Below are 20,658 nucleotides of genomic sequence, written 5' to 3'. Positions count from 1 at the left end.
AGACAGTGAGGGGGTAACTGGGTGCAGTTAGACAGGGACACCAGGAGATGGAGACAGTGAGTATTCTAACTGAGTGCAGTTTGACAGAGACACCAGGAGATGGAGACAGTGAGGGGGTAACTGGGTGCAGTTAGACAGGGACACCAGGAGATGGAGACAGTGAGGGGGTAACTGGGTGCAGTTAGACAGGGACACCAGGAGATGGAGAACGTGAGGGGAGTAACTGGGTGCAGTTAGACAGAGACACCAGGAGATGGAGACAGTGAGGGGGGTAACTGGGTGCAGTTAGACAGAGACACCAGGAGATGGAGACAGTGAGTATTCTAACTGAGTGCAGTCAGACAGGGACACCAGGAGATGGAGACAGTGAGGGGGTAACTGAGTGCAGTTAGACAGAGACACCAGGAGATGGAGACAGTGAGTATTCTAACTGAGTGCAGTCAGACAGGGACACCAGGAGATGGAGACAGTGAGGGGGTAACTGAGTGCAGTTAGACAGAGACACCAGGAGATGGAGACAGTGAGTATTCTAACTGAGTGCAGTTAGACAGAGACACCAGGAGATGGAGACAGTGAGTATTCTAACTGAGTGCAGTTAGACAGAGACACCAGGAGATGGAGACAGTGAGGGGGGTAACTGAGTGCAGTTAGACAGAGACACCAGGAGATGGAGACAGTGAGGGGAGTAACTGGGTGCAGTTAGACAGGGACACCAGGAGATGGAGACAGTGAGGGGGTAACTGGGTGCAGTTAGACAGGGACACCAGGAGATGGAGACAGTGAGTATTCTAACTGAGTGCAGTTTGACAGAGACACCAGGAGATGGAGACAGTGAGGGGGTAACTGGGTGCAGTTAGACAGGGACACCAGGAGATGGAGACAGTGAGGGGGTAACTGGGTGCAGTTAGACAGGGACACCAGGAGATGGAGAAAGTGAGGGGAGTAACTGGGTGCAGTTAGACAGAGACACCAGGAGATGGAGACAGTGAGGGGGTAACTGGGTGCAGTTAGACAGAGACACCAGGAGATGGAGACAGTGAGGGGGGTAACTGAGAGGACATGGACAGATTGTTGTAATGAGATGAACAATAAGGATGTGGAGGATCACAGGCTGGGAGTTGAAACTTGGTAAACAGTGAGGATAGCAGCAGGATGTGAGAGGAGACAGAAATCCAGGGGAACAGGATTAATTGTTAGATTACACAGTGATATGTTACAGAGCAGGAATCCAGGGGAACTGGATTAGTTGTTAGATTACACAGTGATATGTTACAGAGCAGGAATCCAGGGGAACTGGATTAATTGTTGGATTACACAGTGATATGTTACAGAGCAGTAATCCAGGGGAACTGGATTAATTGTTAGATTACACAGTGACATGTTACAGAGCAGGAATCCAGGGGAACTGGATTAATTGTTGGATTACACAGTGATATGTTACAGAGCAGGAATCCAGGGGAACTGGATTAATTGTTAGATTACACAGTGATACGTTACAGAGCAGTAATCCAGGGGAACTGGATTAATTGTTGGATTACACAGTGATATGTTACAGAGCAGGAATCCAGGGGAACTGGATTAATTGTTAGATTACACAGTGATATGTTACAGAGCAGTAATCCAGGGGAACTGGATTAATTGTCGGATTACACAGTGATATGTTACAGAGCAGTAATCCAGGGGAACTGGATTAATTGTTAGATTACACAGTGAAATGTGACAGAGCAGGAATCCAGGGGAACTGGATTAATTGTTAGATTACACAGTGATATGTTACAGAGCAGTAATCCAGGGGAACTGGATTAATTGTCGGAGTACGAAGTGACATGTTACAGAGCAGTAATCCAGGGGAACTGGGTTAATTGTTAGATTACACAAACTTTATTGAGTTCTTTGAGAAGGTGACCAAAGAGGTGGATGAGGGTAAAGCAGTTGATGTGATGATAATGGATTTCAGTAAAGCATTTGATAAGGTTCCCCACGGTAAGCCATTGCAGAAGATACGGAGGCATGGGATTGAGGGTGATTTACCGGTTTGGATCAGGAATTGGCTAGCTGTCAGAAGACAGAGGGTGGTGATTGATGGGAAATATTCATCCTGGAGTTCAGTTACTAGTGGTGTACCGCAAGGATCTGTTTTGGGGCCACTGCTGTTTGTCATTTTTATAAATGACTTGGATGAGGGCGTAGAAGGATGGGTTAGTAAATTTGCGGATGACACTAAAGTCGGTGGAGTTGTAGACAGTGCGGAGGGAAGTGGCAGGTTACAGAGGGACATAGATAAGCTGCAGAGCTGGGCTGAGAGGTGGCAAATGGAGTTTAATGCGGAAAAGTGTGAGGTGATTCACTTTGCAAGGAGTAACAGGATTACAGAGTACTGGGCTAATGGGAAGATACTTGGTAGTGTGGATGAACAGAGGGATCTCGGTGTCCATGTGCATAGATCCCTGAAAGTTGGCACCCAGGTTGATAGGGTTGTTAAGACGGCGTACGGAGTGTGAGCTTTTATTGGTGGAGGGATTGAGTTTCTGAGCCAGGAGATCATGATGCAGCTGTACAAATCTCTGGTGAGGCCGCATTTGGAGTATTGCAAACAGTTCTGGTCACCGCATTATAGGAAGGATTTGGAAGCATTGGAAAAAGTGCAGAGAAGATTTACTAGGATGTTGCCTGGTATGGTGGGATGGTCTTATGAGGAAAGGCTGAGGGACTTGAGGTTGTTTTCGTTAGAGAGAAGAAGGTTAAGAGGTGACTTAATAGAGGCATACAAGATGATCAGAGGATTAGATAGTGTGGATAGTGAGAGCCTTTTTCCTCGGATGGTGATGGCTAACACGAGGGGACATAGCTTTAAATTGAGGGATGATAGATATAGGACAGATGTTAGAGGTAGGTTCTTCACTCAGAGAGTAGTAAGGGCGTGGAATGCCCTGCCTGCAGCAGTAGTGGACTCGTCAACATTAAGGGCATTTAAATGGTCTTTGGATAAACATATGGGTGATCATGGAACAGTGCAATTTAGATGGGCTTTAGATTTGTTTCACTGGTCGGCGCAACATCGAGGGCCGAAGGGCCTGTACTGCGCTGTAATGTTCCATGTTCTAGGTGGAGAATGAAAGGATGAGGGAGAGAGGGACCGGGTGAGGGACGAGAGACAGGATGTGGGAGGGAATGACAGGGCGAAGGAGGGAAAGATGGGGTGTGGGAGGGAGAGATAGTGAGATGTCGGGTGAAGGATAGAGGGACGGGGTGAGGGAGGGACAGACGGGGTGAGAGAGGGAGAGATAGTGGGATGTGGAGTGAAGGATGGGGAGACGGGGTGAGGGAGGGAGATACGGGGTGAGGGAGGGAGAGATAGTGAGATGTGGAGTGAAGGATGGAGGGACGGGGTGAAGGAGGAACAGACGGGGTGAGGGAGGGAGAGATAGTGAGATGTGGAGTGAAGGATGGAGGGACGGGGTGAAGGAGGGACAGACGGGGTAAGGGAGGGAGAGATAGTGAGATGTGGAGTGAAGGATGGAGGGACGGGGTGAAGGAGGGACAGACGGGGTGAGGGAGGGAGAGATAGTGAGATGTGGGGTGAAGGATGGTGGGACGGGGTGAGGGAGGGACAGACGGGGTGAGGGAGGGAGAGATAGTGAGATGTGGAGTGAAGGATGGAGGGACGGGGTGAGGGAGGGAGAGATAGCGAGATGTGCAATGAAGGATGGGGAGACGGGGTGAGGGAGGGACAGACGGGGTGAGAGAGGGAGTGATAGTGAGGTGTGGAGTGAAGGATGGGGAGACGGGGTGAAGGAGGAAGTTTGGTGATGACTGAGTATGAAGAGTTGTGAGGAATGGAGAAACTCAGCGACGGAGTGAGAATTGGGGCGAGGGATTGACAGATGCGCCGAGTTTATTGAACGCGGGGGCGGTCGCGGGGAGGTTAACAGAATGGAACCGGGGAGAATATGCTGGTCAGTTTTAATTGAATTGAAAGTAATTAAGTGTTAAGATACTTGAGGATAGTTTGGAAGTCAGACAGAATCAATATGCAATCCCCATGTAAATCAGGAACACATCCCCATTCTCTCTCCACTCCCTGTGTTGTGGGGACTTGCTGCAAGTATTTTCGGGGTTTATGTGGTGCTCAGGTTTTATTGAAATGTTTTTCTGTTGAAAAATGAGCAACAGGGGAAAGAAGAGTGTGTGAGGGAGAGATTTTGAGAGAGTGAGTGAGAGATTGAGAGAGTGGGTGAGAGATTGAGAGAATGGTTGAGAGATTGAGAGAGTGGGTGAGAGATTGAGAGAGTGGGTGAGAGATTGAGAGAGTGAGTGTGAGATTGAGAGGGTGGGTGAGATTGTTGCTCCATTTCACCAGACTGACTCTATCCTCCTGACAGCGGCTAATCTCTTCATTTTCTCCCATCCATGCGGCCGTCATCAGGAAACACTCAGTTAGTTTGGATCATTTATGTTGCAGTGTTTATAATAGTTAATCAGAAACTGTCATCAAACAGGCACAATGTTGTTTCTGGGTCTGACAGTGTGGAGTGTACAGAGAATGGGGATTTGAACATGTCCGTGTGTTAGCTCCTAAAATTAGGAATTGACAGTTGGTCTGTTGTTGTCGGGGGATTGTCCCCAAAATAAGGGGGAGCAAATATAGGACTGAGCTGAGGGGGAACTTCTTCACACAAAGAGTTGTGAATCTGTGGAATTCCCTGCCCAGTTGAGGCTCCCTCATTGAATGTTTTTAAGGCAAGGATAGGTAGATTTTTGAACAGTAAAGGAATTAAGGGATATGGTGAGCGGGCGGGTAAGTGGAGCTGAGTCCACAAAAAGATCAGCCATGATCTTATTGAATGGTGGAGCAGGCTCGAGGGGCCAGATGGCCGACTCCTGCTCCCAGTTCTTATGTTCTTATGTTTTTATGTTTACTTCGGGCATCAATTTTATTCATAACACTGGGCATCTTATTACAGAGACCGGCTGTTCACTGAGGTCATCCTCGTGTTTTAAATTAGGGAGGACGTAAATAATCATGGGAGAGCGAAGCGTGTGTGTGGATGAGTGTGTGTGTGTGTGTGTGTGTATGTGTGAGTGTGTGCGTGTGTGTGCGTGCGTGTGAGTGTGTGTGTGTGAGTGTGTGTATGTGTGAGTGTGAGTGTGTGTGCGTGTGTGTGTGTGAGTATGTGTGTATGTGTGTGTGTGTGTGTGTGTTTTTGTCTGTGTGTGTGTGTGTGCGTGTGAGTGTGTGTGTGTGTGCGTCTGAGTGTGTGTGTGTGTGTGTGCGTCTGAGTGTGTGTGTGCATGCGCGCATGCAAAATGTTCTGTGTGTCTGTTAGTGTGTGCATGTGTGTTCATGGTTTTCGGTTTTTCTGTCAGCATATGTGTGAAAGATCATGTGTGTGCGTTTCCTGTGTGTGTGTGTGTGTGTGTGTCAGTGACTATATGAGAATGTGTATTCGTGTGAGAATGTACACACGCACACAGATCTGTTTACATGTGATGAAGATTGTCAGAAAATACAACAAGATATTGATAGGCTGGATAATTGCGCGGGGAAATGGCAGATGGAATTTAATCCAGATAACTGCGAGGTGATGCATTTTGGTCGATCTAATTCAGGTGGGAGCTGTAAAATAAATGGCAGAACCGTCAGGAGCACAGACACAGAGAGAGATCTGGGAGCACAGGTCAACAGATTTATAAAAGTGGCAGCACAGGTGGAGAAGGTTGTGAATAAAGCGTGTGGAATGCTTGTCTTCATCAGGCAGGGCAACGAGTATAACATTTGGCAAATTATGTTCCAGTTGTATAAAACATTGGTTTGGCCACATTTGGAATAGTGTGTCCAATTCTGGTCACCGCACTACCAGAAGGACATGGAGGCTTTGGAGAGGGCACAGAACAGGTTTACCAGGATGTTGCCTGATATTAGCTATGAGGGGAGATTGAATGAACTGGGATTGTTCTCCCTGGAAAGGCGGAGGCTGAGGGGCCACCGGATAGAAGTTTATAAAATGATGAGAGGTGTAGAAAAGGTAAAGAGTTGGAAGCTTTTTCCCAGGGGGGAAATGACAATTACAAGGGGCACACGTTCAAGATAAGGGGGGAAAGGTTCAGTTAGGATCTGCAGGGGAAGCTTTTTACACAGAGGGTGGTGGGGGCCTTGAACGCACTGCCAAGTGAGGCAGTTACTTCAGACACATTAAAGACTTATCTTGAGAGGCATATGAACAAGCGGGGAATAGAGGGATATAATCGGTTGGTTTGGATCGGTAAACATGATCAGCGCAGGCTTGGAGGACCGGCCTGTTCCTGTGCTGCACTGTTCTTTGTTCTTTGTTGTATGTTCTTTGATTGTGTGTATGTTTGCGTGTTCTCTTGTGTGTGTGTGTGTGTGTGTGAGAGAGAGAGAGAGAGATTCTCAGTGAGATTGCGTGTGTGAGTGAGTCTGTGCATGAGGGTATGTGTCGGAGAGTTGGTGGTCGTGAATTCCACACATTTATCACCCTCTGGGTGAAGAAATTTCTCCTCACCTCAGTTCTGAAAGGATTACCCCTTATCCTCAAACTCTGAACCCTCGTTCTGGAAGCCCCCACCATCGGGAACATTCTTTCGGAATCAACCCTGTCTAATCCTGTTAGAACTTTATCATTGATATAAGATCCACTCTCACCCTTTTAAACTCCAATTGAGTGTGCGATGTGTGAGTGTGTGTCAGAGTTTGTTACTGTGAGACTGCATGCATGTGTGTATGAATGTGTATCTGTCTGTGAGTGTGAGAGCTTAAGATTTACGGACTCAGTGTGTGATTGTGTGAGACAGTGTGAGAAAATGTGTTTGTGAGAGGGTGTGTGTATCAGAGAGATTTTAGTCTGTGTGTGAGAGAGCGGGAGCTCTGCATGTGAGAGAGTGGCAATGTGGGAGAGACAGAGACGGACAAATTGACCAAGTGTCTAATGGAGACAGACACACAGAGAGACGCAGGGAAAGATTCACCAATTTTAAAATGATTGTGGATTTACAATGGGCCGCAGGAGGTTTGAGAATTCATGGCCAATTACATCATGGAGTGACATTCTGGAAAATTGGCACTGCGAACTCAGAAGCTCACACACACAGAAACTTGGACAGATAGACAGACACAGACACACAGACACACACACAGAGAGACACACACGCACACAGACACACACACAGACACACACACACAGACACACACACACATATAGAAAACACATACACAGACAAACACACAGGCACACACAGACACACACACAGACACACACACACACACAGACATATACACACACACACGCATATAGAAAATACACACACATATAGAAAACGCACACACACACATATATAGAAAACACACACACACACACACAGAGACACAGACACACACAGAGACACACGCACACACAGACACACACACACACATATAGAAAACACACACACACACACCTAAACATGGACAGACAGACACACACACACACACAGAGAGACACACACATATAGAAAACACACACACACACACACGTTGGCAGAGAAACAGACAGTGACTGATTAACACTTAGATTTCTAACAATAAACGCGCTGTTTAAACTGTCACTGGAGAGTGGGGTTAACTCGGCAAACCCACACAGCTGGGTCAGGATCAGAACTCACCTTCTGCACTCACTGAAACGCTCCTGTATCACCTGCCTTATTGCAATGGGATGCCGCGTTTGGGAGCAGGACAGAGACATGGGGTGTGGAGAACTGCACATGTGGAGGATAAGGACGAGGAATCTATCAGAGAATCCACACAAACCAGGGAGAAACAAACAAGGAAACACATGCTGAAACTGAGAGATTGCTTTGTGGAAAGATTTAGAAACAGTTGAGAATTTTGACCCAGTGAAATGTTGTCAAGGTGATAAGAATAGATATTGCAACATCTTTTTGCAGCATTAAGGGTTCCTCTGGGCGCTGCGGCTTCATCCCACAGTCCAAAGATGTGCAGGTTAGGTTGATTGGCCGTGCGAGGTTGACCCTAGTGTCAGGGGGATTAGCAGGGGAAATGTGTGGGTATTTGGGAATAGGGTCTGGGTGGGATTGTAGTCGGTGCGGACTGTGTGGGCTGAATGGCCTCCTTCTGCACTGTTGGGATTCTATGAAGGCACGGAGTGCGCTGAGTGAAACAATATTGTAACATTCCAAATAGACTATATTTTGGTGTTTGTCCTGTCTCAATACAACTGTTAATGGTCTGTGATTTTGATATGTTCTCACTGAACAAGATGTGAATACAGTGTTGTCTCTCTGTGATTTCCCAGATTTAAAAACTGAAGCTTTTTATTGGAGACACCCTTTGGATGTCAAGGAGATTACAGGGCAGGAGCAGGTCAGGAAGGGAAGGTTCTGTTTGATTCTGTGATCTCCCACGCGCAAACACAAAGAACAAAGAAAGAACAATGAACAGTACAGCACAGGAACAGACCCTTCAGCCCACCAAGCAGCGCCGATCATGATGCCTGTCTAAACTAAAGCCGTATGGAATTACAGAGCCCGTATCCTTCCATTCCCATCCTATTCATCTATTCATCTAGATGCCCCTAAAATGCCACTATCGTACCTGCTCCCATCACCTGCCCAGGCAGTGCGTTCCACACATTCACCACCCTCTGTGTAAAAAACTTGTCTTGCACACCTCCTCTAAACTTTTCCCCAGGCACCTTAAACCTCTGTCCTCTCGTACTTGCCTTCTCTACCCTCAGAAAGGGCATCTGACTCTCCACTCTATCCATGCCACTCATAATCTTGTAAACCTCTATCAGGTCGCCCCTCAACCTCCGTTGTTCCAGTGAAAACAAACCGAGTTCATCCAATCTCTCCTCATAGCTAATACCATCCAGAGCAGCCAACATTCAGGTAAACCTCTTCTGTACCCTCTCCACAGCATCCACATCCTTCTGTGGTGTGGCAACCAGAATTCTACATCAATATTTTAAATAAGTCCGAACTAAGTTTCTGTGCAGCTGCAGCATGACCTGCCAATTTGTAAACTCAATGCCCCGACCGATGAAGGCGAGCTTGCCGTCTGCCTTCTTGACTACCTTATCCACCTGTGTTACCACTTTCATTGATCGGGGGATATATACGCCCAGGTCTCTCTGCTGTCAATACTCCTAAATGGTTATTTCGTTAACTGTATAATTCCTACATGTATTATACCTTCCAAATTGCATCACCTCACATTTATGTGGATTAAACTCCATCTGCCATTTTTCCGCCAAAGTTTCCAACCAGTCAATATCCTGCTGTATCCTCTGACAATCCTCTTCACTCCTGCAACTCCACCAATTTCTGCGTCATCTGCGAACTTACTAATCAGACCAGCTGCATTTTCCTCCAAATCATTTGCAATAAACAACGAAGAACAAAGGTCCCAGAACTGTGTAACACCGCTAGTCACAGCCTTCCAATCAGAAAAGCCGCCACCTACTCTTACACCCTGCCTTCTATGGCCAAGACAATTCGGTATCCATCTTGCCAGCTCTCCTCCGATTCCGTGTGACTTCACCATTTTTTTGCCATTCCAGCATGAGGTATCTTATCAAAGCCTTGACTGAAGTCCATGTCCACAACATCCACTGCCTTTGCTTTATCTATCATCTTCGTCACTTGCTCGAAAAACTACATCAAGATCTTGTGGCTCGACGTTTCCTTCAGAAAACAATCTTGCCGGTCGCTAATACGTCCACTTATTTCCAATTGGCAGTAAAACTGCCTCGAAGAATCCTCTCCAATAATTTCCCTACCACTGACATAAGGGTTGCCTGTAATTACCTGGATTATCCTTGCTACCCTTCTTAAACAGAGGAACAACATTGGCTATTCTCCAAGTTTCTGGGACTTCCCCTGCAGCCAGTGAGGAAAGAAAGATTTCTCTCAAGGCCCCAGCCTCCTCCCTTGCCTCTCTCAGTATTCTGGGGTAGATCCTATCAGGCCCTGGGGACTTGTCTACCTTAATGTTTTCCAGTCCTGCAATATTTCCTCCTTTTTGATCTCAACATGACTCCAACGACCTACACACCCTTTCCCAGACTCATCATCCACCAAGCCCTTTTCTTTGGTGGATACTGACGCAAAGTACTCATTTAACACCTCACCTATTTCTTCCGGCTCCACGTATGGATTTATATATATATATATATATTATATAAACCTTGGGTTTTTCCTGAATCCTGCAGGCCAATGATTTTTCATGATCCGTTTAAACCCTCCTGACTTCTTGCTTCAGTTTCTTTCTGCTTTCCTTGTATTCCACACTTGCTTCATGTTTTTCCAGCCTCCTGACCTTGACAAATGCTTCCTTTTCCCCTTTGACGAGGCTCAAAATGTCTCCCATTACGCAAAGTTCCCGAAAAATGCATATTTATCCTTCATCCTTACAGGAATGTGCCGTTCCTCAATTCCTATCAACTTACACTTCAATGCCTCCCACATGCCAGTCGTTGATTTGCCCTCAAACATCTGCCCCCAATCTACATCCTTCAGTTCCTGCCAAACAGTGTTGTAATAAGACTTCTTCCAAGTTAGCATCTTCACTTGAGGACTACACTTATCTCTATCCATCAGTACCTTGAAGCTTACTGTTGTGGTCACTGTTCCTGATCTGCTCCCCTGCTGAAACCTCGACCACCTGGCTGGACTCATTCCCCAATAGCAGGTCTAGTATGGCCCCTTCTCCAGTTGGACTATCTACATCCTGTTTGATGAAGCCCTCCTAGATGGTCCTTACAAACTCTGCCGCATTACCCCAGGACGAAGTGAGTTCCAGGTAATATAGGTGAAGTTAAAATCACCCATCACAACAACCCTGTTACTTTTACACCTTGCCGAAATCTGCCTCCATATCTGTTCCTCTATCTCCCGCAGGCCTTGGGAGGCGTGTAGGAAACTCCCAACATTGTAACTACACCCTTCCTATTCCTGAGCTCTTCCCACATTGTTTCCCTGTCTGAGCACTCCGAGTTGTCCTCCTGCACTACAGCTGCGATATTCATCTGTCTTACCTGCAAAACTTTTCGCATTGAAGCAAATGCACTTCAAACCACCAGGCCCTCTTTGATCAGCAACCATTCCCTGACAGGTACAGCATGGGGATAGGTATAGAGCAAAGCTCCCTCTACATTGTCCCCCTTCAAACACTCCCAGGACAGCTACAGCATTGGGTTAAATACAGAGTAATTATTCCTCTACACTGTCCCCCATCAAGTACTCCCAGGACAGGTGCAGCACGGGGTGAGATACAGAGTAAAGCTCCCTCTACACTGTCCCCATCAAACACACCCTGGACAGGTACAGCAAAGGGTTAGATACAGAGTAAAGTTCCCTCCACATTGTCCCCAGCAAAAGCTTTTGGCAATTTCCCTTCATATTCCGTTGCCTGCAGCACAGTCTAAGTGTGAGTCTGTGGCTGTGAGTGTGATTGTGTGCCTATCTTGTGCTGTGTGGGAGATTTCAGAATCTAACAGAAGCTTCCCTTCCTTGCCTTCTCCTGTCCTATATTCTCCTTGACATCCAAAGCGCACCTCATGTTGAAAGCTCGAATCATTGAAACAGACTGTATTCATGTTTTTGTCAGTGAGGAAATTGCAGAACCACAGACTAATAGCAGGTGCATTCAGACAGTACAAAGCCCAATGTAGTTTATTTTGGAATGCTACAATATTGTTCCACTCAGTACACTGCGTGCCTTAATGCTGCAGAAAGATTTTACCATATCTATTCTGATCACATTGGCAACATTTCACTGGGTCAATGTTCCCAACAATTTCTAAATCTTTCCACACAGCAATCTCTCAGTTTCAGCATGTGTTTCCTTGTTTGTTTCTCCCTGGTTTGTGTGGATTCTCTGATAGATGCCTCGTCCTTATCCTCCACATGTGCAGTTGTCCACACCCCATGTCCCTGTCCTGCTCCCAAACGCGGCATCCCATTGCAATAAGGCAGGTGATACAGGAGCGTTTCAGTGAGTGCAGAAGGTGAGTTCTGATCCTGACCCAGCTGTGTGGGTTTGCTGGGTTAACCCCACCATCCAGTGACAGTTGAATCAGGGCATTTATTGTTCGAAATCTAAGTGTTAATCAGTCACACTTTGTGTCTCTGCCTACATGTTTGCATGCCTGTGTCTGTGTGTGCGTCTCTGTGTCTGTGTTTTCTTTGTGTTCAAGTTTTAATAAGTGCCAATTTGCCGTAATGTTCCAGCTTAATATACTTGTTTCTGAATCTCAAACAGCCTGCGGTCCATTGCAAATCCACAATCATGTTTAAATTGGTGAATATCTCCCCGTCTCTCTGTGACTCTCTCTGTTACACACTTGCTCAATTTGTCCATCTCCGTCCCAGCGAGAAGCATGAAATACTGCAGAACTCTCACCCACTCTCTGAGTCTCTCTCAATCTCTCCCTCTCTCTTTCTCTCTCTCTCTAAATCTCTCAATCTCTCTCTGTCACACACACTGTTGGTTGTGTTCCTCGATTTCTGAAATTCTGAAAGCCATGCATACCAGTAAAATACTTGCAGCGAGTCCCCACAACATGAGGGAGTGGAGAGAGAAAAGGGATGTGTTACCAATCTCACTGTGGACTGTATATCGATTGTGACTGTCTTCAAAACTGCCCATAATCTGTTAACACTTCATTGATTCAGATTAAATTAAAACTGACCTGTATTCTCCCCAGTTGCATTCTGTTAACTCCCGTGGATTCCACAAACACCTGTCTCCACAACTGTCAATCCCTCTCCCCAACTCTCCCTCTCTCCCTCCCTCACCCCCTGGGAAATAAGGAAAAGCAGGTGACAGAAGTGTTAGTGAGGGATCACTTTGGGACCAGTGACCATAATTCCATTAGTTTTAAGATAGCTATGGGGAATGATAGATCTGGCCCAAAGTTTAAAATTCTAAATTGGGGCAAGGCCAATTTTGAAGATATCAGGCAGGAACTTTCAAAAGTGAATTGGGGGAGTCTGTGGGAAGGCAAAGGGATGTCTGATAAGTGGCAGGCTTTCAAAAGTGTGTTAACCAGGGTTCAGGGTAAGCACATTCCTCTTAGAGTGAAGGGCAAGGCTGGTAGAAGTAGGGAACCCTGGATGACTGGGGTTCTTGAGGTCCTGGTCAATAAGAGGAAGGAGACCATGACATGCATAGGCAGCTTGATCGAGTGAATCCCTTGAAGAGTATAGGGGGTTTAGGAGTAGAGTTGAGAGAAATCAGGGGAGCAAAAAGGGTACACCAGATTGTTTTGGCAGATAAGTCAAAGGAGAATCCAAAGAGCTTCTACAAATACATAAAGACCAAAAGAGTAACTAGGAAGAGAGTTGTGTCTCACTAAGATCAACAGGGTCATCTATGTGCGGATCCACAAGAGTTGGGGAGATCCTAAATGAATATTCCTCATCATTATTCACTGTTGAGAAAAACATGGATGTGAGGGAACTTGGGGAAATAAATAGTGATGTCTTGAGGAGTGTACCTATAACGGAGAAGGAGGTGCTGGAAGTCTTAAAGCACATCAAGGTAGATAAATTCCCTGATGAGGTATATCCCAGGACGCTGTGGGAGGCTAGGGAGGAAATTGCGGTTCCCCGAGCAAAGATAGTTGAATCAATGATAATCACATGTGAGATGCCTGAAGATTGGAGGGTGGCAAATGTTGTGCCTTTGTTTAAAAAGGGCTGCAGGGAAAAGCCTGGGTGCTACAGGCCGGTGAGCCTCACATCTGTGGTGGGTCAGTTTTTGGAAGGTACTTTGAGAGACAGGATCTATAGGCATTTAGAGACGCAAGGACTCGCATGGCTTTGCGAGTGGAAAATCATGTCTCACAAATTTGATTGAGTTTTTTGAAAGGGTAACCAAGGAGGTAGATGAGGGCAGTGCAGTTGATGTTGTCTACATGGACTTTAGCAAGGCCTTTTACAAGGTACCTCATGGTAAGTTGTTGAGTAATGTTAAATCTCACGGGATCCAGGCTGAGTTAGCAAAATGGAAACAAAATTGGCTTCATGAGAGAAGACAGAGGGTGGTTGTAAAGGTTTGGTTTTCAAACTGGAGGCCTGTGACCAGCGGTGTGCCTCAGGATTGGCGCTGGGTCCACTGTTATTTGTCATTTATATTAACGATTTAGATGAGAAGATAGGGAGGCATGGTTAGTAGGTTTGCAGATGACACCAAGATTGGTGGCATAGTGGACAGTGAAAAAGGTTACCTCGGATTGCAAGGGGATCTTGGTCAATTGGGCCAGTGAGCTGACAAATCGCAGATGGAGTTGAATTTAGATCAATGTAAGGTGATGCATTTTGGTAGATTGTACCAGGGCAGGACTTATTCAGTTAATGGCAGAGCGTTGGGGAGAGTTACAGAACAAAGAGATCTCGGGGTTTAAAAAGAAGGGCGGCATGGACAAGTTGGTCCGAAAGGCCTGTTTCCATGCTGTAAACCTCTTCAACTCTGTGACTCTCCCTTAGTCGCCCCGGCTCTCCCAGCCTTGCCCTTTTTCTTCCCACCCTCGCCCCCTCTCTCCCTCCCTCGCGCCCTCTCTCCCTCCCTGGCCCCCTCCCTCCCTCCCTCATCCCCTCTCTCCCACTAAGAGGTGATGTGTTTGGATCTGCTGCAGGTTCTGAATTTTCTGAGAAGTCCCATTGTTGTTGAGCTGCAGTAGATTGAGGGATGGAATAGTATTTTGGAAATTAAGTAGTTCCAGATTTTTGATTCTTGGAATTTTGCAATTTATGCTCATCCATTTTAATCGTTTTCATGAATAGAAATACTTCCATAAGGAACTCAAGGGCACACTGATCAATGAAACTATTGGGTTGAGTGAAATCTTGTACATTGTGAGTGAAATCTCCATCTCATGGAGCTGCCTCCATCTTTGATTTTGGAAGAGTTTAAAAACAGGAGAAGTTTGACTTCATTTTAATTTTTAATGTTTCTTTGTCAGTGAATGATGTGAAATGTCTCGATAGCTCTGTCTTCTTTTGAAAAGGAACAAGCGTCAGCTAATTCCTGACATTTAAACAACACAACAACCCAGCAGAATTCTCTGCTTTTTCCAAAAACAATTGTAAGTTGTGCACATTTGTATGAATCTAGAAATGAACTCCACTGATTTTCTTTCCTGATTGATATGGTTCCTTTGAAGCTGTGTTGCTGCCTCAAACTTTCTGTGAATTTGATCCCTGAATCCTTAAACTCCTGGAAATAATTCAGACACTTTTGGTTTCTATACGGTTCGGAAACATAATGTTCTGATGACTGAGTTTCATGGAATTTATTTCCAATTCGAATATCCAATTTACATGCTTATAATTTATTATTGTTGTGTTATTGTATTTAGTTGCATTCTTCCACGATGGTTATTCTCATTCTCAGTTTGGATTATTTCATAAATATTGAAGTTATAATTGTGTTTCCTGATTCCATATTGTTGATGTAAATGGTGAAATACATTGATCCCAGCGCTGATCCTAGTGGAAAACCACTTCTCACCTTCCAGTGTTGTCCAAACCTGTGTGTTTTACCCTCTGTCGCGAATAAAGACATAAAGTCAACTTTAAATACTTAAACACAATTTCCTTTATTCTATAGCTACTTAAACAACAGCAAATACTTGCAATACATAAACCAAATTCTCATTATCTGTTACTTAACCTAACTTAAGGTTGATTTCCACTTGGAATTAAAACCTGGTCAGGATTTTGTTGTTAAATAGAATCAGTCACTTGTTCTCTGCTCCTTCCAGATGTTGTATCTCCTTGTGAGCTTGGTTCCCGGGTTCTTCACACTGCCTTTCTGAACAAGCTATTTGTGTTAGCAGAGTTCAAATTCCAAAAGTTCCTTGGTAACCAGCCCATTCATTAATCTGAACCCCAATTGCATCGTTCGATTAGGACCAACCTATCCAACCAGAATAGCATCATTGGTCACTTGAGGCCTCATCATCTCAGTGCATATTGTTTGCAATCCAATGGCCATATGAGGAAGAGTGTATCCCAGAAGTCTGTACAGACCTCATCCCTGTTGGACTTTAACCTGGTGTTGTTAAACCTTTTACTGTGTTTACCCCAGTCCAACGCCGGCATCTCCACATCAGACCTCATCCCTGCCAGAGACAAGCTGTTGAATGTGACACCTTCTCTCCTTTGTCAAATTCCAGGCCGCTGACCACAAGGAAATTCAACATAGTGAAAAAAACAACTTTAACCAAGAAGTCAGGTTTGCTTGATTGAAGATCTTTCAGTCTATTAAAAGTTAAAACTCCATTCAGCCACAGCAGCAATCAGAGTAAATCCCATTAACTCTGATTAACTGTGTTCTGTCTTTGTAGCCAACTTGTTGTCCACTCTAGTGCTTGTCCTCTTACTCCACTTGCTCTGAGATTACTCACCATTCTGTTAAGTGTTAACTTACTTCAGAAATTTAGAAACTCAAGGTGTCTGACATGATTCATATTAATCTCATCGATTAGTCCAGATTATTACTCAAATAATTCAACAAAATTTGTCAAGAATGATCTTAGAACATAGAACATGGAACTCATCCACTACTCCACCAATCTTGGTGTCATCAGCAAATTTACTGATCCACCCTTCAGCCCCCTCCTCCAAGTCATTAATAAAAATTACAAATAGCAGAGGACCAAGCACTGATCCATGTGGCACTCCGCTGGTCACCGGTTTCCAGTCCGAAAATTTTCCATCCACCACCACCCTCTGTCTTCTGTGAGATAGCCAGTTACCTATCCAATCGGCCAAACTTCCCTCTATCCCACACATCCTTACTTTCTTCATCAGCCGACCGTGGAGGACTTTGTCAAAAGCCTTACTAAAATCCATGTATATGACATCAACTGCACTACCTTCATCAACACACTTAGTTACCTCCTCAAAAAATTCTATCAAATTTGTGAGGCAAGACTTGCCCTTCACAAATCCATGCTGACTATCCCGGATTAAGCTGCATCTTTCTAAATGGTCGTAAATCCTATCCCTAAGGACCTTTTCCATCAACTTACCGACCACCGAAGTAAGACTAACCTGTCCATAATTACCAGGGTCATTTCTATTCCCTTTCTAAAAAAGAGGAACAACATTCGCCATTCTCCAGTCCTCTGGCACCACCCCCGTGGACAGTGAGGACCCAAAGATCAACGCCAAAGGCTCTGCTATCTCATCGCTTGCCTTCCAAAGAATCCTAGGATATATTTCATCAGGCCCAGGGGACTTATCAACTTTCAGTTTATTCAAAATTGCTAGTACATCTTCCCTCCGAACATCTACTTCCGCCAGCCTATCAGCCTGTGACACCCTCTCTTCCTCAAAAACATGGCCCCTCTCCTTGGTGAACACCGAAGAAAAGTATTCATTATCACCTCTCCTATCTCTTCTGACTCCATGCACAAATTCCCACTGCCGTCCTTGACCGGCCCCAGCCTCACCCTGGTCATTCTTTTATTCCTCACATAAGAGTAAAAAGCCTTGTGGTTTTCCTTGATCCGACCCGCCAACGACTTCTCATGCCCCCTCCTAGCTCTCCTAAGCCCCTTTTTCAGCTCATTTCTTGCTAACTTGTAACCCTCCATCGAGCCAACTGAACCTTGTTTTCTCAACCTAACATACGCTTCCTTCTTCCTCTAGACAAGACATTCCACCTCTTCTGTGAACCATGGTTCCCTCACTCGGCCATTTCCTCTCTGCCTGGCAGGGACATACCTATCAAGGACACGCAGTACTTGTTCCTTGAAAAAGTTCCACTTATCATTCCTGCCTTTGCCTGACAATTTTTGTTCCCATCTTATGCTTCCTTGTTCCCGCCTGATTGCATCATAATTACCTCTCCCCCAATTGTAAACGATGCCCTGCCCGTACGGCCCTCTCCCTGTCCATTGCAATAACAAAAGACACTGAATTGTGGTCACGATATCCAAAGTGCTCTCCCACAACCAAATCCAACACTTGGCCCGGTTCATTTCCCAGTACGAAATCCAATGTGGCCCCACCGCTTGTCGGCCTATCCACATATTGTGTCAGGAACCCCTCCTGCACACACTGCACAAAAACTGCCCCATCCGAACTATTCGACCTATAATGGTTCCAATCAATATTTGGAAGGTTAAAGTCCCCCATGACAACTACCCTGTGACCTCCACACCTATCCATAATCTGCTTAGCAATTTCTTGCTCCACATCTCTATTACTATTTGGGGGCCTATAGTAAACTCCTAACAACGTGACCACTCCTTTCCTATTCCTAACCTCAGCCCATATTACCTCTGTAGGCAGATTCCCTTCAAAATGCCTTTCTGCAGCCGTTGCACTCTCCTTGATTAACAGTGCCACTCCTCCACCTATTTTACCAGCTACCCTACACTTACTGAAACATCTATACCCCGGAACTTCCAACAACCATTCCTGTCCTTGTTCTACCCATGTCTCCGTAATGGCCACAACATCGTAGTCCCAAGTACCAATCCACGCCCCAAGTTCACCTACCTTATTTCGGATGCTCCTTGCATTGAAGTAGACACACTTCAACCCACCTTCTTGTCTGCTGGTAACCACCTTTGACCATGATACCCTTCCCAGTACCTCACTACACTCACTGACCTCCGGACTACAACTCCTTTTCCCATCCCCCTGAAAAATTAGTTTAAACCCCCCCGAAGAGCCGAAGCAAATTTCCCTCCCAGGATATTCGTCCCCCTCTGGTTCAGGTGCACCCCGTCCTGTTGGTACAGGTCCCACCTTCCCCAGAAAGTGTTCCAATTATCCACATAGCTGAAACCCTCCCTCCTACACCATCCCTGCATCCATGTGTTTAACTGCACTCTCTCCCTGTTCCTCAACTCGCTATCCCGTGGCACCGGCAACATACCAGAGATGACAACCTGTTTTGTCCTGGCTCTCAGCTTCCACCCAAGCTCCCTGAATTCCTCTTTTAAATCCCCGTCCCCTCTCTTACCTACGTCTTTGGTGCCGACGTGCACCACGACTTGTGACTGTTCCCCCTCCCCCTTTAGAATCCTGAAGACACGGTTGGAGATGTCACGGACCCTGGCATCCGGGAGGCAACATACCATCCGTGAGTCTCTCTTGTTGCCACAGAACCTCCTATCTATCCCTCGAACAAACGAGTCCCCAAGAACGATAGCTCTACCGCTCTCCCCCTTTCCCTTCTGAGCCACAGGGACGGACTCAGCGCTGGCGATCTGGTCACTGCGGCTTACCACTGGAGCTTAAAACTCCCTCAACACTGTCCCCCATCAAACACTCCCAGGACAGGTACAGCACGTGGTTAGGTACAGAGTCGAGCTCCCTCTACACTGTCCCCATCAAACGCTCCCAGGTCTGGTACAGCACGGGGTTAGATTCAGAGTAAAGCTCCCTCTGCACTGTACCCATCAAAAACCCGCAGGACAGATACAGCATGGGGTTAGATACAGAGCAAAGCTCCCTCCACACTGTCCCCATCAAACACTCCCAGGACAGGTACAGCACGGGGTTCGATACAGAGTCAAGCTCCCATGACACTGTTCCCATCAAACACTCCCTGGACTGGTACAGCACAGGGTTAGATACAGAGTAAAGCTCGCTCAACATTGTCCCCCATCAAACACTCTCGGGAAAGATGCAACATGGGGTGAGATACAGAGCAAAGCTCCCTCTACTCTGAACCCATCAAGCACTCCCAGGACTGGTGCAGCACGGGGTTCGATGCAGAGTAAAGCTCCATCTACACTGTCCCCCATTAAACACTCCCTGGACAGATACAGCATGGGGTTAGACACAGGGTAAAGCTCCCTCTACACTAACCCCCATCAAACACTCCCAGGACACATACAGCACGGGATTAGATACAGAGAAAAGCTCCCTCTACACTGTCCCTATCAAACACTCCCAGGACAGGTACAGCACGGGGTTAGATACAGAGTAACGCTCCCTCTACACTGTCCCCATCAAACACTCCCTGGACAGATACAGCATAGGGTTAGATACAGAGTAAAGCTCTCTGAACACTGTCCCCCATCAAACACTCCCAGGACACATACAGCACGGGGTTAGCTATACAGTCGAGCTCCCTCTACACTGTCCCCATCAAACGCTCCCAGGTCTGGTACAGCACGGGGTTAGATTCAGAGTAAAGCTCCCTCTGCACTGTACCCATCAAAAACCCGCAGGACAGATACAGCACGGGGTTAGATACAGAGCAAAGCTCCCTCCACACTGTCCCCATCAAACACACCCAGGACAGGTACAGCATGTGGTTAGACACAGAGTCAAGCTCCCATGATACTGTTCCCATCAAACACTCCCTGGACTGGTACAGCACGGGGTTAGATACAGAGTAAAGCTCGCTCAACACTGTCCCCCATCAAACACTCTAGGGACAGATGCAACATGGGGTGAGATACAGAGCAAAGCTCCCTCTACTCTGAACCCATCAAGCACTCCCAGGACTGGTACAGCACGGGGTTCAATGCAGAGTAAAGCTCCCTCGACACTATCCCCCATCAAACACTCCCAGGACACATAGAGCACGGGATGAGATACAGAGAAAAGCTCCATCGAAACTGTCCCTATCAAACACTCCCAGGAAAGGTACAGCACGGGGTTAGATAC

The sequence above is a fragment of the Mustelus asterias genome (assembly GCF_964213995.1).
Source record: "Mustelus asterias chromosome 26 unlocalized genomic scaffold, sMusAst1.hap1.1 SUPER_26_unloc_22, whole genome shotgun sequence".
Classification (NCBI taxonomy): domain Eukaryota; kingdom Metazoa; phylum Chordata; class Chondrichthyes; order Carcharhiniformes; family Triakidae; genus Mustelus; species Mustelus asterias.
The sequence above is the reverse complement of the archived record's forward strand: the minus strand, read 5'-3'. Positions refer to the sequence as shown.